The sequence below is a fragment of the Cetorhinus maximus genome, chromosome 7 (genome assembly GCF_964194155.1).
Source record: "Cetorhinus maximus chromosome 7, sCetMax3.hap1.1, whole genome shotgun sequence".
NCBI lineage: Eukaryota > Metazoa > Chordata > Chondrichthyes > Lamniformes > Cetorhinidae > Cetorhinus > Cetorhinus maximus.
Window position 1 is genome coordinate 16,082,486 of NC_135885.1, and position 19,567 is coordinate 16,102,052.

Sequence of the window (19,567 nt, forward strand, 5' to 3'; positions counted from 1 at the left end):
TTGCAATCTATATCAATAATTCGGATGAGGGAAGCAGGTATTATGTATCCAAGCTTACTGCTGATACAAAGCTGGGTGGGAAAGTGAGCTGCAATAAGCTGTGAATGGATGCAGACAGGTTAAATGAGTGAGCTGGAATGTAGAAGATGAAGTATTGTTGTCAGGAAGTGTGTGTCATTCACTTCGGTAGGAAAAATAGAAAAACAGAATTTTTTTTAAGGTGAAATGCTGGGAAATGTCGCTATTCAGAGGGACCTGGGCATCCTTATAAAAATATCAAAGAAAGTTAATATGCAGGTGCAGCAAGCAATTAGGAAGGCAAATGATATATTGAGCCTTTTTTTTTCATTTACGGGATGTGGGCTTTGCTGGCTGGGCCTGCATTTATTGCCTATCCCTAGTTGCCCCTTGAGAAGGTGGTGGTGAGCTGCCTTCTTGAATCACTGTATTCCATGTGGTGTAGGTACACCCACAGTGCTGTTAGGAAGGGAGTTCCCGGATTTTGATCCAGCGACAGTGAAGGAACGGCGATATATTTCCAAGTCAGTATGGTGAGTGACTTGGAGGGGAATTTCCAGGTGGTGGTGTTCCCATCTATCTGCTGCCCTTGCCCTTCTAGGTGGTAGTGGTCATGGATTTGGAAGGTGCTGTCTAAGGAGCCTTAGTGAATTCCTGCAGTGCGTCTTGTAGATGGTACACACAGCTGCTACTGTGTGTCAGTGGTGGAGGGAGTAAATGTGGTGCCAATCAAGCGGGTTGCTTTGTCCTGAATGGTGTCCAGCTCCTTCAGTGTTGTAGGAGCTGCACTCATCCAGGCAAGTGGGCAGTATTCCATCACGCTCCTGACTGTTATAAAAGGATTTGAGAATAAGAGTAAAGGAGCCTTACTGCAATTGTATAGCGTGAGACAACACTTGGAGCACTGTGCTATGTCCAGTGTGGAGAGATTGAGTAGACTAGGCCTACATTTCCTAAAGTGTAGAAGAAAGAGGTGATCCCATTGAAATGTATATAATTATCAAGGAGCTTGATGCAGTAGATACTGGGAGGCTGTTTCCCTAGGTTGGGAAGTCTGGAACTTGGAGTCACAGTCTCAGATTAAGGGATCAGCCATTTAGGAACAAGATAAAAGAAATTATCTCTTCACTCAAATTTGTTTGATTGGAACTCTCTACCCCAGAGAGCTGTAGGTAGACAGTTGTTGAGTATATTTAATACTGGTAGAATTTTGGATGCTAAAGGATTCCAGGGTTATGGAAACAGTGTGGGACGAAGGAACTGAAGTAGAAGAACAGCCGTGGTCTTATTGGATGGTGCAGCCTACTCCTGCTCCTATTTCTTATGTTCTTAAGACATTTCCATGATGCTTTCCAATACCCAATTCAAATGACCCATTCCCTGTGCTCACTGTCCTACATTGGCTCTCAGTGCAACAATGCCTCAATTTTGAAATTCTTATCCTTGTGTTCAAATCCTCCCGTGACCTTGCATCCTTAACCCCACCGTCCTCCCCTGCCTCACCTCCCTCTCTCTGTACCCTGCCTAAACCATCTAACCCTCTGAAATCTCTGCACTCTTCCAATTCTGGCCTCTTGCACACTCCATACTTCCATTGCTCTACCATTAGCAGCCCTGTCTTCAGCTGCTTGTGCCCTAAGCTCTGCAACTCCCTTGCTAAACCCCTCCACCTCTGCCTACTCTTTTAAGACACACCTTAAAACCCACCTCTATGACCAACCTGTCCTAATATCCCCTTCCATAGCACGGTATCAAATTCTGTCTGCACACTGTTGCGAATTGCATTTAGACATTTACTGCATTTTACTACATACGGACCAGGTGCTGGAAGGTGGGATTAGAATGGGAGACTAGTTTTTTCAGCCAGCGCAGACATGATGGGCTGAATGGCCTCTTTCTGTGCCATAACATTTCTAGTGGTTCAATGGCTTCAAAGGTGCTACGCAAATGCAAGTTGTTGTTGTCGATGAGTGAGGCAGGCTGTTTGAACGTCGTGGCCGTTTTACGCAGTATGTGCTCGACACCAGCAGGTGCCAGAGTCACTGGGCAGCAATGAACGGAGGGAACCCTGATTGAATTTTCTTTCCCTCTCTCTCTCGCGCAGGGAGTGCTGGTGCGATTTGTAATGCTCAAGTGGCCACACTTGCTAAGACCAACAGAGACTGAGGATCATTCCTGCGATGCTCTAGGGGGTAAACAATTGCGCGACAGTGCAAAGCAGGCAAGAGTGAACCGGCGGCCTAATTTACATCTCCACAATGGAAATAAATAGCTGGAGAGGAGCAATTCGGGCTCCCGAACGCACTATCGTCCGTTTTACATCATCGCAAAAAAGTCACGATCTAACCTTTGGCCTACGTGTCTAAGAACTGTAGTATCACCAGAACCCATTAAGCAGAGAATGCATTTCAACTGGCCGCAGACCATGGGTTAAAGAGGCTTTTACAGAAACACTTGTACTTGGTTATACTGAATATTGACATTTAAGGCATGGACATGCCTTGTTGAGCATCAAACTGAAATATCCTGAACAGATGTAAAAACACATGTGTGCTGCTCCTCACAAGCTGTGCGGGGCTTTGTTTCATCTGCTGATGATGTGAGCCTAAAGGAGATCTTTTTAATATTTCATCACTATTCAAAAGGATAATTAATACGTACCCCCAGGCTTTGATTATGCTATGCCCAGTGTGTACAGTGGGACTGAAGATAATGAGCACTCATCAGGCAGATTGAATACACTTGCAGCAAAATAAAAAAATGCAGTTTGCATAAGAGAATTAAGATACAGAGCTGGGGTATTAAATCCAAATTTCTCAAATTATTTTCTCCATCGTACAATAGGCCCAAAAAAATGTGCCTTGCTGGGCATCACGTTCTATTTTGCGAGTTACAACAGAATTAAATGAGAGAGAGAGAGAGATAGATTCTTTTAAAATGACTCGGCCCAGGTCTGAACAGATGGGCTTTGTAACCCTGTAGAGGATTAGCCTACTTTGCAACAATGAATAAGGAAACCCTTCCTTGTAAATCCCTGGTCAATGAGTGCCAATCACGGTCTGGATCGTTTTCAGGTCCAGCAACAAGTAGGTGATCCTCATAAAACAATTACAATTCAGTCATTGCGAAATTGATTCTGGTGTTGACGAGAGCATTCTTTTCCCTGGCTCTTAGGGCCCTGCCATGGGAAACAATTACCGCAAGATGCCAGCTGACAGACTCGTTCTGTGGAAAGCCTGACGCCCTTGATCCTCAGGCACACTCTAGGCAAACAGTATCCCCACACTCATTTCAAGTCTCTTACCAACTGTTGGTTTCTATAAGGAAGCATGCCTTGCTCTCTTTGTTTCAGGCAGCCGAGTGACAGAATGGAAAGGTCGGCCTGCTTCAATGATAATGATTTTTTTTCCTCTCTCTCTCTCTCAGTTGCTGGTTTCTGAAATAGGATTATTTTCAAAGGGTACATTGAGAACTCTGTAATGGAGGGTTTATACACATGTAAAGCGCTGGTGTCTTACCAGGGTGGTTTTAAAAAATATATACAGGATTATTTGTGGATTTTTGACCCAAAAGAAAGGACTAAAAACAAGCACCTAAAAAAATCAAAGGCTGGTTGAAGACAGTGAACTTAACAATGCTTTACATTAAATGGTATTGGATTTCCAACCACTATCAATGGTTTTCAATGCAAAACGTTTATTGATAATCCCAAGTTTTCCTTATCCTCTGCTTCAATTTGGGATTTTGTCTTGATGTACAATAGTAAATTATCCAGCATTATTAACATATTACTGCCATTTTTGTTATAATGTTGAACTATCGTATCTGTTACCCCCTGACTCCAGACGATGAACGCTCTGTCTGGGTATTCTGAATATCAATTTTGGCCCTGCTGTCAGCAGTCGTCCACCAACTGAGAAAGGGGAGAACAGAAGACAGACATAGGAGCAGGAGGAGGCCAGACATTCTCTCGAGCCTGCTCCGCAGGAAAGGAACGGACTTGCATTTGTATAGCATCTTTCGCAACCCCACTACATCCCAAAACACTCGGCAGGCTATTGAGTGTGTATCTGCTGTAATGTAGGAAATGCAGCAGCCATTTAGCACACAGCAATGAGCTAAGTGACCGGATAATCTCATGTGGTAATATTGGTAAAAGATATTGGTCAAGACACCGGGAGCATGTTCTCACTCTTCCTTGAGAATCTCGGCATCTCGAGAATGAGCGACAAAGTCAATTGCTGCTGAGTTCAATGATTGCTCTCCAAAATAATCTGCAGCAACTATCATCTGTACATTCTATTGATACCGCTGTGCTTTCTTTCTCTGTTTTTAGTCAGTCAAAGGATCAGTGGTGGTATATTACTTGCATACTAGTGCTGCAGCAGAGCAATAACCTTATGGTTACGCTGCTAATTCTACTTGCAGTACCAAGGGAGTGCTACCCTGTCAGTGGTGCCATCTTTCAGGCGAGATGTTAAAACAAGGCTCTGTTTACTCTCTCAGGTGGATACAGACGATCCCCTGGTGCTATTTTGAAGAAGAGTAGGGGAGTTTGCTTTAAAAATGCAAACTGTATGGTCATTATCATATTGCTATTGTAAGAGCTTGCTGTGCACAGATTGGATACCACATTTCCCGCACTTCAAATGTGCCTGATTGGCTCTAAAGCACTTTACGACCTCCTGAGGCCGTGAAAGGCACCATGGAAGTGCAAGCCTTTCTTTTCTGGTCAGCTTTCTAATTATATTCAAATCTATACACCGTGTAGATTTTAATCTGTTCTGTCCTTGGTCACACCTGAACATGTCTGACCTATTGGGAGAGAATTTTTGCCCACATGTGCTTTGTTAACCTTAATTCAGTTATGCCCTTTTAAGAGCTGACGCATTGCCAGATTTCACATCAATCACCTTAGTTAGGCCGGAGAAGTGTAAGGTAATGCATTTGGGGACGGCAAGTAAAGCTAGGGAATACACAATAAATGGGAGAATATTGAGAGGGATGGAGGAGGTGGGAGACCTTGGAGTGCATATCCACAGGTCCCTGAAGGTGGCAGAGCAGGTGGATAAAGTGGTGAAGAAAGCATATAGAATGCTTTCCTTTATTGGACGAGGTGTAGAATACAAAAGCAGGGATGTAATGCTGGAACTGTATAAAACGCTGGTTAGGCCACAGCTGGAATTCTGTGTTCAGCTCTGGTCGCCACGTCACAAGAAGGACAGAATTGCTCTGGAGAGAGTACAGCGGAGATTGACAAGAATGTTGCCAGGGCTTGAAAATTGTAGCAATGGGGAAAGATTGGATAGGCTAGGGTTGTTTACCTTGGAACAGAGGAGGTTGAGGGATGACTTAATTGAGTTGTACAAGATTATGAGGGGCCTAGATAGAGTAGATAGGAAAGACCGGTTTCCCCTTGCTGAGGGGCCAATTAACAGGGGGCACTGATTTAAGGTGATTGGTAGAAGGGTTAGAGGGGACATGAGGAAAAACTTCTTCACTCAGAGGATAGTGGGTGTCTGGAATTCGCTGCCAGGTTCGGTAGTTGAGACAGAAACCCTCAACTCACTTAAAAAGTACCTGGGTCTGCATCGAAAGTGTAGTAACCTGCAAGGCTACGGAATGGGTGCTGGAAGGCGGGATTAGAAAGGGTGGCTAGTTTGTGTTTTTTCACCAGCACAGACATGATGAGCTGAATGGCCTCTTTCTATGATTCTAGGGGTTCACCTTCAATGTGGAGTAAGTGTCACTCCAGACGGTCATTTCTTTGTAACTGATATGTATGTAAAGTGGCACAATCAGGAGCGGAAACCCCAAATCAGAAGCACTGAGGGTACCCCCTTGTGTCCCAGTCTAAGATGAGCTATTAAGATGTGCAGAGGACACACATTCTTGCATCTCTCCAAAATATTCACACACAGTCTTCAGCGGCAACAACAACTTGCATTTACATTGCACCTTTAATGTAGCAAAAACATCCCAAGGTTTTGCAGAAGAATTATCAGATGAATTTTGACCCTGACCCACTCTAAGAGGCATTCGGACAGTGAGGTGGAGCTGGTTAACGTGGCAGGTTTGAGGGAGAGACGTAGAGAGGCGGATTGTTTGGAGTTGAGTGGGGCAGTTGGGATTCTGGAGATTCAGGTCTAGCAGATGACATTCGTCAGTGGTAGAGCGATTAAAATCGGGGATGCTCAAGAGGCCAGAGTTGGAGAAGCCCAGATATCTCGGAAGGCTGACGGGCAGGGAGGGGCGAGGCCATGGAGGGATTCAAAAACAAGAGTGAGAACTTTCAAACCGGGGCATCACCCAACCAGGAGTGTACAGGACTGCGCTGCACTGAAAACTACAGCCATTCTCGTAACTTATTTACCTTCATTTGTCCGATTCTACCAGAAGGTTCATTTACATCCACCTTACTAGGTGAGTATATTAGGAAATTCATGGTTCTGATTTACATGGTGCTGACCATGACACACTTGCGACTGTCGGCAGGATAATACAACCTCAAGCTCCTTCGTGACATAAACTGCTATAACGCCTATGAATAGTACTCGCACTGATAACCCCTCTCAGGGATTTTCAAAAGTTACGTAGATATCCTTAGGTCACGTTAAAGACCACGAAAACCTAACTGCCCCGCAATCATTCCACTTAGTGAGCGTTCCTGGCTGCTGGTAAGAGGCTGGTAAACACTGCTGCTGAAAAATGTACTTTCCTCACCCCATTCAGTGTAAAGGTTTACTTTATACCTCGACTGGAAATTGAAATCAGGGCCATACAGATTGTGTACTGCTGTTCAGTGCTGCTTTTTACTCCTGGGTTCCCGTCAATCATAAAGTCAGGGTAAAGGGCGGAAGGTCAGAGGTAGGAGGGCGCAAGTTGCTGTATTGGAATTGGTCTCTGCTGGAAAATTTTTAATAGTCTCTAAATGGATGTCAGAAGGGAGCAGGCTTCTCCTCGGAGCTGGGTGTCTTAAGGTCCTACCAATGAGAAAGAAAACAGAAAAAAATGGTGGGGGGGTTGGGGGAGGGGCGGGGTGTTGGCAACTGCTCTAAGTTAGCCGGGGTTGGGTCAGAAGTTACTTAAATGAGTATAAAGTTACTGGGGACCTTGGTCATAGTGTAGGTCAGTTGTAGCACAACTGCAGCTGTGATCTGGAATTATATATGTATTACTGTCTAGTGTTACAATAGGTTTTACTTCTTACTGCTGCCGTATCCAAGGAAACTACTCAGTCCACCAGCCATCTGGTTTTGACTCACACAGGTTAATGGTCAAACAAAAACTGTTACAGGCATAAAATTACACAAAGGTCAGCAGCGGATTTGGATGTATAATGTTGACTGTAAGTTACAAAATTAAACAGCTGTAGCATGATTTTACGTATTTTACAAAAATTCCAGTATTTTATTTCTGTTCACCTCATCTTCACATTTTATTCCTTAGTTTCTCTTCTCGATCCTCTCTTGCCTACCTTGATTGTCTTAAGTTTACTGGGATGACCTGAGGTCATGAAAGGTGCTATATAAATGCAAGGTACTTAATATTTGCTTTGCCTGCTGGTCATTATATGTTCCTCAATTCATCAAAAACAAATGAACAGTTCACTCATTGCTGCACACGAGTTCTTAGTCTGTACAATATGACTACTTACATTTTTTTATTCTTTCATGGGATGTGGGTGTCACTGACAAGGCCAGCATTTGTTGCCCATCCCAAATTGTCCTTGAACTGAGTGGCTTGCTCGGCCATTTCAGAGGGCAGTTAAGAGTCAGCCACATTACTGTGGGTCTGGAGTTACATGTAGGCCAGACCAGGTAAGGTTGGCAGATTTCCTTCCCGAAAGGTCATTGGTGGACCAGGTGAGTTTTTATAACAATCAATGATAGTTGTCACGGTCACATTACCGAGACTAAATTTACATCTTTGAATTTAAATTCCGCCAGCTGCCATAATGGGATTTAAACCCATGCCACCAGAGCATTAGCCTGGGCCTCTGGGTTACTAGTCTAGTGACATTACCACTATACCGCCATCTCCCCAATAAGATCACTCTTACTGAGCTTGAACATTATTTAGTACTGTGGATTGCTACTATTCCAACCTGGGGTCTGTACTTTTGGGAGGAAATGTTTACACCCCTGTAGCAGTGGTGAAGCAGTTTCGCATCTCAGAGACCATTTCACAAAGAAATATTTCACAAGACAGTGGGGTAGTGGTAATATCACTGGGCTAGTAATCCAGAGGCCTAAGCAAATGCTCTGGGGACATGGGTTCAAATCGACCATGGAAGCCGGTGGTATTTAAATTCAGTTAATAAATCTGGAATTGAAAGCTTATCTCAGACCATTACAGCTATCGTCGATGGTCATAAAAACCCATCTGGTTCATTAATGTCCTTTTAGGGAAGGAATTCTGCCCACCTTACACCAGAAGGTGGGACTGCATCTTAGACTATTGGATATGAAGGATAGTCTGCCTATTACACAACCCACCTGACTTTCTGTCGACTAACTTAATAAGATGGAGAATTGGGTGGGCAGTGTGGCCTACATGTGACTCCAGCCGCACAAAGCTATAATCCTTGGGGGTGCCCACCAGTATAAGCCATTATTAGTCAGTTGTTCAAGATGGTGAATAGACTACACTGGATCACCTGTAGAGTCCACTATCAAAACAATACCATCTCTAACTAGGAGCACCACACTTTCACAAAATGTCCCCACTGGATGCTCCAAGACTGTCCCTTATGATGCAATCATGAACTGATTAAATAATAGTGCATAATTTCCCTGCAGTCTTCCATGCGAGATTAGACCGGAGATCCACTGAACCTTGTGGTAGTTAATGAAGTAATTATTTCTGCAATTCAGGTCCTTGGTGGTGGACAGAAAATCTCTTCATCTGTTTCATGAAAGTATTGAAAGTCTCAGATTACCATTTCTCGATTGTTCCATCGTTGGATGTAAAGGGTACTTTTTCAAACTTTGGATTCCCTTGAACAGTATCATATACCTGTTGAAATACTAGGCATTGAAGATAGCATGGCTATTACACTGCCCGCCCAATTCTCCATCCTATTAAGTTAGTCGACAGAACGTAAGGTGGGTTGTGTAATGGGCAGACTATTCTTCATATACAATAGTCAAAGATGCAGTCCAGTTTTCTGATACTTTGTGCTGGGAGTGCAAAAGTAGAAAATCAACCCTTAATCTCAAATCATTTCATTTCAACCTATGGTGTCATACAGGTAAATATCATAAGGTAAAAAATCCTTATTATAGCTCTTAGTTTCAACACAAACTTCCTGAAATGACATTTGGGATACTTAAAACAAATGTTAAATCTATCGACTGATCGCCTTTCCTCTGTTATTTTAAGAGAGGCATTAGCCCATCAATATGAAATGTACATACAGCCTTGCTAAAATATAAATGTGGAGGGAGTAGTTTTAGACAATCACACTAGGCCTCCATACTCTAGTATTCCAATGTGTAATTTCATGACCATAAGGTCGCTATGGTGTAGAGAAGGGTACTGACCTGATCCTTGCTAGGCTTCTCTGCTAGTCCCAAAGCGGTCCTGTACCTGGTAAAGCTACAATGCCTGCACTGCCATTTTATAGCTTGATCTGGGCCTTCCACATGGTCAAAGCTCTCTTGTAAAGAGAAGATTTTCTCCATGGCTTTTCTTCACTATCCATTTCTAGCCTTTCTTCAAATTCTGTTAGACCTTTTCCCACACTGTCCTGGTCCTGCAGGCATTTCTCTTGCTGCTTTTTCCATTCGCTGAGCTCTTGGTGCTTTTTCCATCGTCCTGTCCCTGCCACCATCTGTTATCATCGTTGTGGGTCTTAGATGAGGTTGTCCATGGTCAGGATTGATAGCGACTGTTGGGGGCAAGGCTGTTGGTAAACTTTACCTTTTATTGAACATTTGATGAACTATGTACAGTACAAGGCTTAGCACGAGGCTTCACATAGAACCATCTCTCAGCATATTCTGTTGTTGAGTGATCTTACATCACTGATGATGTAGACTGTCTATATTTACATTTTTAACATCAACCCTTTACATTAAAGGGAGTAGGCATTTGGCCCAGCAAGCTGTTCGATAAGATAATGGTTCATCTGATTGTAGCCTTAACTCTACTTTACTGCCTGTCCACAAATACTCAAAAGGTTCCTTGTTGATTAAAAATCTGTCTAACTCAGCCTTGAATATATTCAATGACCCAGCCTCCACTTCTCAGAGGAAGAGAATTCCAAAAACGAACTACTCTCTGAGAGAAGAATTTCCTCCTCATCTCAATCTTAAATGGGAGACACCTTATTTTTAAACTGTGTCCCTTAATTCTAGATAACCCCACGAAAGGAAACATTCTCCCAGCATCCACCCTGTCAAGCCCCCTCAGAATTTTACATGTTTCAATACGATCACCTCTCATTCTTCTAAACCTCAATGAGTAAAGGCCCAACCACTCAACTTTTTCTCATAAGACAATCCCTTCATCCCAAGAATCAGCCTAGTGAACCTTCTCTGAGCTGCTTCCAATGGAAGTATAACCCTCCTTAAGGAATCCAAAACTGTACACAGTGTTCCAGGTGCAGTCTCACCAATGCCCCGTCAAGTTATCTCAAGGTTGCAATAAAGGCCAACATTCCATTTGTCTACCTAATTACTTGCTTTTTGTGATCCGTGCACATCCCTGTGTACCACAGCATTCTACAGTCCCCCTCTGTTTAAATAATATTCCGTTTCTCTATTTTACCTGGCAAAGTAGAAACCTCACATTTCCCAACATTATACTCCATCTCCCAACTTTTTTGTCCACTCACTTCACCTATCTATATCCATTTGCAGTCTCTGTATCCTCCTCACATTTGCTTTCCTACCTATCATTATGTCATTAGCAATGAATGACAGAATGAGTGACAGAAGAGCTATTCACAGGCTATGTCATAATCTTTCTTGCAAAAATATTTGATAGAGACTACTCCAATAATTTTTGTACTCGTAATTCCAATTAAGCAAATAAATAAACAACCATTTAACCAACAAAATATTTGAGTTATCAGATAATTTGAGTTAAATTACTTTAAATTCAGAGTTGGCTATATTTTAATTTCTCCCTTTTCTCCTTCATTTGACTTATTATTAGAAATGGACAGTGGATTCCACTGTGTGAATTTTTAAATACCTGAGACATTCAGGACAATTACTCCCTTCATGTGGCATTCCCACTCTAGGGACTGTATTAGTAGCAGTGGGAGGAGATGGTGGTATAGTGGTAATGTCATTAGATGAATAATCCAGAGACCCAGGGTAATGCTCTAGTGACATGGGTTCAAATCCCACAACAGCAGCTGGTGGAATTGAAATTCAATTAATAAATCTGGAATACAATACTAGTCTCAGTAATGGTGACCATGACAACTATCATTGATTGTTGTAAGCCCATCAGGGCTGCTAATGCCCTTTAGTTGAGGGAAATCAGCCACCTTTACCCCAGTTGGGCCTACACGTGGCTCCAGACCCCACAGCCTCTTAAATGGCTGAGCAAGACACTCAGTTCAACAAAGCTGGGCTTGCCAGTGATATCCACATCCTGAAAGAATTAAGAAATGTTAAACATTTGGTTTAATGAGATTGATTATGTACCAGAATGGAGAGAATCTTTAACGACAACCATAGGCCATTCTATTAGGGCGGTAGTTGCTTGGGAAGGGATGCTTTTCAATTTGTTATTTGGGACAAGCACCAAAGATTTGCTACATGCTACTGTATTAATCTGATCTGTCTTAAGTTAGAACACGATACTTCCAAGGCATGCCATTTGTTGTCAAGTGCTTTGGGAGACCTTGAGGTCATGAAAGATGCTATATAAATTCAAGTCTTTCATTTCATGTTTCTGAGATAGACTATTAGCTAATGTACAACGGTCATAGAGCCATAGAGGTCTACAGCACAGAAAAAGGCCCTTCGGCCCAACGAGTCTGTGCTGGTCAAACAAGGACCTAACTATTCTAATCCCATTTTCCAGCACTAGGCCCATAGCCTTGTATGCCATGGCACATCTTGTATGCAAGTGCACATCCAAATACTTAAATATTATGAGGGTTTCTGCCTCTACCACCCTTTCAGGCAGTGAATTCCAGATTCCCATCACCCTCTGAGTGAAAATATTCTTCCTCACATCCCCTCTAAACCTCCTGCCCCTTACCTTAAATCTATGCCCCCTGTTTATTGATCCCTCCACCAAGGGAAAAAGCTCCTTCCTGTCTACCCTATCTATGCACCTCATAATTTTATACACCTCAATCACGTTCCCCATCAATCTCCTCTGCTCCAGGGAAAATAACCCCGGTCTATCCAATCTCTCCTCATAACTAAAACTCTCCAGCCCAGGCAACATCCTGATAAACTTCCCCTGCACTCTCTCTAGTGCAATCATATCATTCCTATAATGCGGATTCCAGAACTGCACGCAATACTCTAGCTGTAGCCTAACCAGCGTTATATACAGTTCCAGCATAACCTCCCTGCTCTTATATTCTATGCCTCGGCTAATAAAGGCAAGTATCATATTTTTCCTGGCAGTTTGATAATATGTGTAAGAAGAGCTGCAGCCAATTTGCACACAGCAAACTCCCACAAACAGCAATGCTCAAAAGACAAGATAATTTTTTTTTTTTAATGGGATGTTGATTGAGGGATAAATATTGGTCAATACACTAGGGAGCATTCCCCTGCTCTTCTTTGAAAGAGAGCATATGGATCTTTTAAATTGTAGATTAATTTAGCATAGATAGCAGCCATTCAGCCCACCAAGTCCTCACAGCATCTTTCAAAGAACCTCCTGACAGAGCATGGACCTCTGGATTGCTAGCCTAGTGACATTGCCACTACACAACTATCTCCCCCGAATATCTGCACATTTTTTAATTCCTTCACAGGATGTGGGCTTCGCTGGCTGGGCCAGCATTTATTGCCCATCCCTACCTACCCTTGAGAAGGTGGTGGTGAGCTGTCTTCTGTGAACCACAGTCCACATGGTACAGGTACACCCACAGTGCTGTTAGGAAGGGAATTCCAGAATTTAGACACAGCAACAGTGAAGGAACAGCGATAGATTTCCAAGTCAGGATGGTGAGTGACTTGGAGGGGAAATCTCAGGTAATGGTGTCCCCATCTTTCTGCTGCCCTTGTCCTTCTAGATGGTAGTGGTTGTGGGTTTGGAAGATGCTGTCTAAGGAGCCTTGGTGAATTCCTACAGTGCATCTTGTAGATGGTACACACTGCTGCTACTGTGCATCAGTAGTGGAGGGAGTGAATGTTTGTGGATGGGATGCCAATCAAGTGGGCTGCTTTGTCCTGGACAGTGTCCAGCTTCTTGAGTGTTGTGGGAGCTGCACTCATCCAGGCAAGTGTGGAGTATTCCATCACGCTCCTGACTTGTGCCTTGTAGATGGTGGACAGGCTTTGGGGAGTTAGGAGGTGAGTTAATCATCACAGGATTCCTGGCTTCTGACCTGCTCTAGTAGCCACTGTATTTATATGGCTACTCCAGTTCAGTTTCTGGTCAATGGTAACCCCCAGGGTGTTGATAGTGGGGGATTCAGCGATGGTAATGCCATTGATTCTCAAGCGGCGATGGTTAGATTCCCTCTTGTTGGAGATGGTCATTGCCTGGCACTTGTATGGCGTGAATGTTACTTGCCACTTGTCAGCCCAAGCCTGGATATTATCCAGGTCTTGCTGCATTTGGACATGGACTGTTTCAGTATCTGAGGAGTTGCGAGTGGTGCTGAACATTGTGCAATCATCAGCGAACATCCCCACTTCTGACCTTAAGATGGAAGGAAGGTCATTGATGAAGCAACTGAAGGTGGCTGCGCCGAGGACACTACCCTGAGGAACTCCTGCGGTGATGTCTTGGAGCTGAGATGACTGACCTCCAACAAGCACAACCATCTTCCTTTGTGCTAGGTATGACTCCAACCAGTGGAGAGTTTTCCCTGATTCCCATTGATTCCAGTTTTGCTAGGGCTCCTTGATGCCACATTCGGTCAAACACGGCCTTGATGTCAAGGGCAGTTACTCTCACCTCACCTCAGGAGTTCAGCTCTTTTGTTCATGTTTGAACTAAGGCTGGAATGAGGTCAGAAGCTGAGTGGCCCTGGTGGAACCCAAACTGGGCATCAGTGAGCAGGTTATTGCTGTTTGATAGCACTGTTGATGACCCCTTCCATCTTTACTGATGATTGAGAGTAGACTGATGAGGCGGTAATTGGCTGGGTTGGATTTGTCCTGCTTTTTGTGGACATACCTGGGAAATTGCTGAAGATTGTAGCAAATGTTTCAGTCTTAGATTTTGCACTGATGTGTTAGACTCCCCCATCATTGGGATATTTGTGGAGCCTCCTCCTCCAGTGAGTTGTTTAATGGTCCACAACCATTCACGACTGGATGTGGCAGCACTGCAGAGCTTAGATCTGATTAGTTGGTTGTGGAATTACTTAGCTCTGTCTATCACTTGCTGCTTGTGCTGTTTGTCATGCAAGTAGTCCTGTGTTATAGCTTCATCAGGTTGACACCTCCTTTTTAGGTATGCCTGGTGCTGCTCCTGGCATGCCCTCCTGCACTCTCATTGAGCCAGGGTTGATCACCTGGCTTGCTGGTGATGGTAGACTAGGGGATATGCCAGGCCATGAGGCTACAGATTGTGTTCAAGTACCATTCTGCTGCTGCTGATGGTCCACAGTGCCTTATGGGTGCCCGGTCTTGAGTTGCTAGATCTATTCGAAATCTATCCCATATAGTACAGGTGTAGTGCCACACAACATGATGGAGGATATCCTCAATGTGAAGGCAAGACTTCGTCTCCACAACAACTATGCAGCGGTCACTCCTACCGATCCTGTCATGGACTGATGCGTCTGCAACAGGCAGGTTGGTGAGGGTGAGGTCAAGTATGTTTTTCCCTCTTGTTGGTTCCCTCACCACCTGCAGCAGACCAGTCTAGCACTATGTCCTTTAGGACTCAGCCAGCTCAGTCAGTAACGGTTCTACCAAGCCATTCTTGATGATGGGCTTTGAAGTCTGCCACCCAGAGTACATTCTGCGCCCTTGACACCCTCAGTGCTTCCTACAAGTGGTGTTCAATCTGGAGGAGTACTGATTCATCAACTGAGGGAGGGCAGTATGTGGTAATCAGCAGGAGGTTTCCTTGCTCATGATTGACCTGATGCCATGAGACTTCATGGGGTCCGGAGTCAATGTTGAAGACTCCAAGGCAGCTCATCCAGAGTGTATGCCACTGTGCTGCCACCTCTGCTGGGCTTGTCCTGCCAGTGGGACAGGGCATACCCAGGGATGGTGATGGTGGTTTCTGGGACATTATCTGTAAGGTATGATTCCGTGAGGATGACTATGTCAGGCTGTTACTTGACTAGCCTGTGAGGCAGCTCTCCCAATTTTGACACCAGCCCCCAGATGTTAGTAAGGAGGACTTTGCAGGGGCAGCAAGGCTGAGTTTGCCATTGTCGTTTCCGGTACCTAGGTCGATGCTGGATGGTCCGCCCCCTTTTAATTCCTTTTTTGAGACTTTTGTAGCAGTTTGATACAACTGATTGTACTGATACAAACTGGTGACATTAAAAACACAGTGACAAACTGTTAGGGCAGGACAATATCAATGTAAATGTGTTAGTTGTTATCTTTATTAAAATAGTTTGACAAATATTTCTTTGCTCTTGTTCACAGATGGAAACCCTGATGTAACTTCCATCAAAACGTATCATCGGATTGTTTTGCACAATGTCAACAGTGACGTGCATTTCTTTCCTCGCTGAACAATTTCATTTGCCAGTGACACACACAAAACCCGTGACAGAAGAACAAAATGGCCTCCACCAAACAGTCGGAAGTAAAGGTGAGACAAAAAAATCCATTGCAGAGAAACAGAAAATGCAGCGGACTCAGCGGGTCTGGCAGTATCTGTGGAGAGCAAAAAACAGAGTTAGCGTTTCAAGCCGTGACCTTACAGCAGCCAACAATAATCCAAACTGGGCAACTTTGGGTTGTCCCAATTTGGCCCAGTTCTGTTTCCACTTTTGTTCCTATTTGCCTCTTGTCCCTATGTCCTGCTTTTGCATGAAATACTGTCCCCATTTCTGCGCACTCATATGCACCTTATATTGTTTTATCAAGCTTAGAAAGGACCCTTAATACCATTCAGGAGTGAAAGCTGTTAGAATTCTCCTCGATACCACTCGCTGTTACAAAGTAGTAAAGGAAATCACTTGACACGGTGGGGGGGGAAAAGAAAATGCCAACATTTTAAAATGCCTTCTGACCATCAAAGGGTTAATTAGTGGAAGCGGTTAGTTGAAGAAGGAAAGTGAGAAAAGCTGATAATGGGAGTCGCTGCAATGTTGGCGAAGCAAATAATTTGCTGCAAATTTAAACAAACCCATGTCCTTGGCTGCTTGCTGCTCCAGGAGTATTGCACGCTCATCTGTCAAGTTCTTTATTAATTTAATAAACACATCAAGGCAAAGTTCACCGAATGCTTTAATCACCATAATTAATGCATGCAATTTGGTTTGAAAAAATAAAATTTGTTGATGTCAACTAATTATCATGCAAATCAAGTCGCGGCGAGGCTGAGGAGAATCAGTAATCACGGCTCTGCTTCCGAGTGATTCCCAGATGTGGAGGGGGTGGGGGGGGATGGTGGGGGGTGGTGGTGGTGGTGGTGGTGGGGTGGGGGGTGGGGTGGGGGGGGGGTTGGGGGAGGGGGTTGATAGCTGTCTTGGCACAATTAAAAATTGCAAGAGCCAGAAACTGCTGTCACCTATTTATTGTCAAATTAATTCAGCCCTTCCTGAACTGCCATCTGCAGCAGGGGAGCACAATGTCACCAGCTTTACGAGCTATCACTGGCAGTGAAAAGCGCTGCTCACTCTGATGGCTCTGATAATGGGAAAAGCTAAGCAATTCGAACAGATACATCATAGATTTTCTCATAATTACCTGACCTGTTACTCTGTGTCAGTCTGCCGCCAAACACACTGTTTTCATGTCAGAAGCTGTGTGGGCAATCTCTGCTTTGATCATCATGTATGCTGCAGATGTCATCATTACTGTATTTTAATTGACTGTGGGGTAGCTTTAAATAGCACCTTCTATTCAGCCTGCTCAGGCATGATGTGCATGACAACCCAGTGTTTGTTAACATTAGGGCTCCATGATAGGCATGTCAACGTTCCCTTATTCAATCCACCTATCTGTTTGCAGGCAATCACATCCAAACAGCGGGGTAAAAAAAAACAAAAGTTCTACAGAGGATTTGAGCTACCCCCTCCCCACCCCTCCCCAGTGACCCCTCCCACCCCCTATCTGTGGAAAAGATGTTGCTTTATTCCATTAAAATCCAAAGCTTTTCTGGCAAACTTGTGCTACAAAACGCAATACTATTGATGGCAGGCCGGTGTCTCTTCAAGTAATGCCATGCTATCAATGCCCAAACCTACAGTAATTGACTGATAATTGTGTACGATTAGATGGCAGATGCTGTTGCTGGTCGATGGTAAATAATATTAACCGGAGTAAAAGGCTGCTGCCACTCAATGTCCAGTTGAAGTGTCCATCAAATTCAAGTTTGCTCTGTGTGGTGTAATAGTTATCCACTCAGATAGGATATCTGTTGATGGAAGTATATGTTACAAAGAAATATTATTTAAGTGAGTAATGAAATAATTATCAGCGAATTATTTAACAACGACACGAAAGGGTTTGCATCTATACATAAAAGCTTTCTTGACTTCTGTAGCCAATCAAGTGCTTTTTAAAGTGTGGTCACTGTTGCAATGTAGGAGTTGCAACAACCAATTTGCACACAGCAAGCTCCCACAAATGGCAACATGACATTGATCGGGTAATCTGTTTAGGGGATGAATATTGGCCCAGGACAACTTAGCTGTTGCCGTCAGATTTTATTTGACCTGCCAAAGGGAAAGTCGCGACCAGCTAAGGTCCTAGATTTGAATCATTTAATGTCCCATTTGTCAGAATTTGTCACTTTTGCTCCCATCTGCCAATTGAAGTTAGAAAGCTGATTGGTTAGGTCTTGTATAAAACGCTGGTGAGTCCACAGCTGGAGTACTGTGTGCAGTTCTGCTCACCACATTATAGGAAGGAAGTGATTGCACTGGAGGGGGTGCAGAGGAGATTTACCAGGGTGCTGCCTGGGCTGGAGGGTCTTACATATGAGGAGAGATTGGATAGGCTGGGGTTGTTTTCCTTGGAGCAGTGAAGCTTGAGAGGGGACCTGATAGAGGCGTAAAAGATTCAGGGGCATAGATTAGGTGGATAGGAAGGCACTTTTCCTTTTGTAGAGGGGTCAATAACCAGGGGGGCATAGATTTAAAGTAAAAGGTAGAAGGCTAAGAGGGGAGTTAAGGAGAAATTATTTTACCCAGAGAGTAATGGGAGTCTGGAACTCACTGCCTGAAAGGGTGGTTGAGTCAGAATCAGAAACTCTCGTAATATGTAAGAAGTATTTAGATATTCACTTGCATTGCCATAGTCTCCAGGGCTATGGGCCAAGCGCTGGAAAATGGGATTAATGTAGTAAGGTCTTTGTTGACCGGCACAGACATAAGACCATAAGACATAGGAGCAGAAATTAGGCCATTCGGCCCATCGAGTCTGCTCTGCCTTTCAATCATGGCTGATAAGTTTCTCAACCCCATTCTCCCGCCTTCTCCCCGTAACCTTTGATCCCCTTACCAATCAAGAACCTATCTATCTCGGTCTTAAATACATTCAGTGACCTGGCCTCCACAGCCTTCTGTGGCAATGAATTCCATAGATTCACCACTCTCTGGCTAAAGAAGTTTCTCCTCATCTCTTTTCTAAAAGGTCTTCCCTTTACTCTGAGGCTGTGCCCTCGGGTCCTAGTCTCTCCTACTAATGGAAACATCTTCCCCACGTCCACTCTATCCAGGCCTTTCAGTATTCTGTAAGTTTCAATCAGATCCCCCTTCATCCTTCTAAACTCCATCGAGTATAGACCCAGAGTCTTCAAATGTTCCTCACATGTTAAGCCTTTAATTCCTGGGATCATTCTCGTGAACCTCCTCTGTACCCTCTCCAGTGCCAGCACATCCTTCCGGAGATACTGGGCCCAAAATTACAGAACTCCACTAGTCACCGGCTGCCATCCTGAGAAGGACCCCCTTATCCCCACTCTCAGCCAATCTTCTATCCATGCTAGTACCTTGCCTCTAACACCATGGGCTCTTATCTTACTGAGCAGCCTCCTGTGCGGCACCCTGTCAAAGGCCTTCTGGAAGTGCAAGTAGATAACATTCATTGGCTCTCCTTTGTCTAACCTACTCGTTACCTCCTCAAAGAATTCTAACAGATTTATCAGGCATGACCTCCCCTTGACGAAACCACGCTGACTTTGCCCGATTTTACCATGTACTTCCAAGTATTCTGAAATCTCATCCTTAAAAATGGACTCTAAAATCTTACCA

The 19,567-nt window shown here is 44.0% G+C and overlaps 1 long non-coding RNA gene across 1 annotated transcript; it reads right to left on the reverse strand.

Annotated features, from left to right (window-relative positions):
- Nucleotides 1-15,726: 15,726 nt before the first annotated feature.
- LOC144682401 (uncharacterized) lies at nt 15,727-17,212 on the reverse strand. The gene is made up of 2 exons (XR_013577023.1): nt 17,058-17,212; nt 15,727-16,019 (listed from the first exon to the last, which is right to left on the reverse strand). It is a non-coding gene; the product is annotated as an uncharacterized LOC144682401 (long non-coding RNA).
- Nucleotides 17,213-19,567: the final 2,355 nt, after the last annotated feature.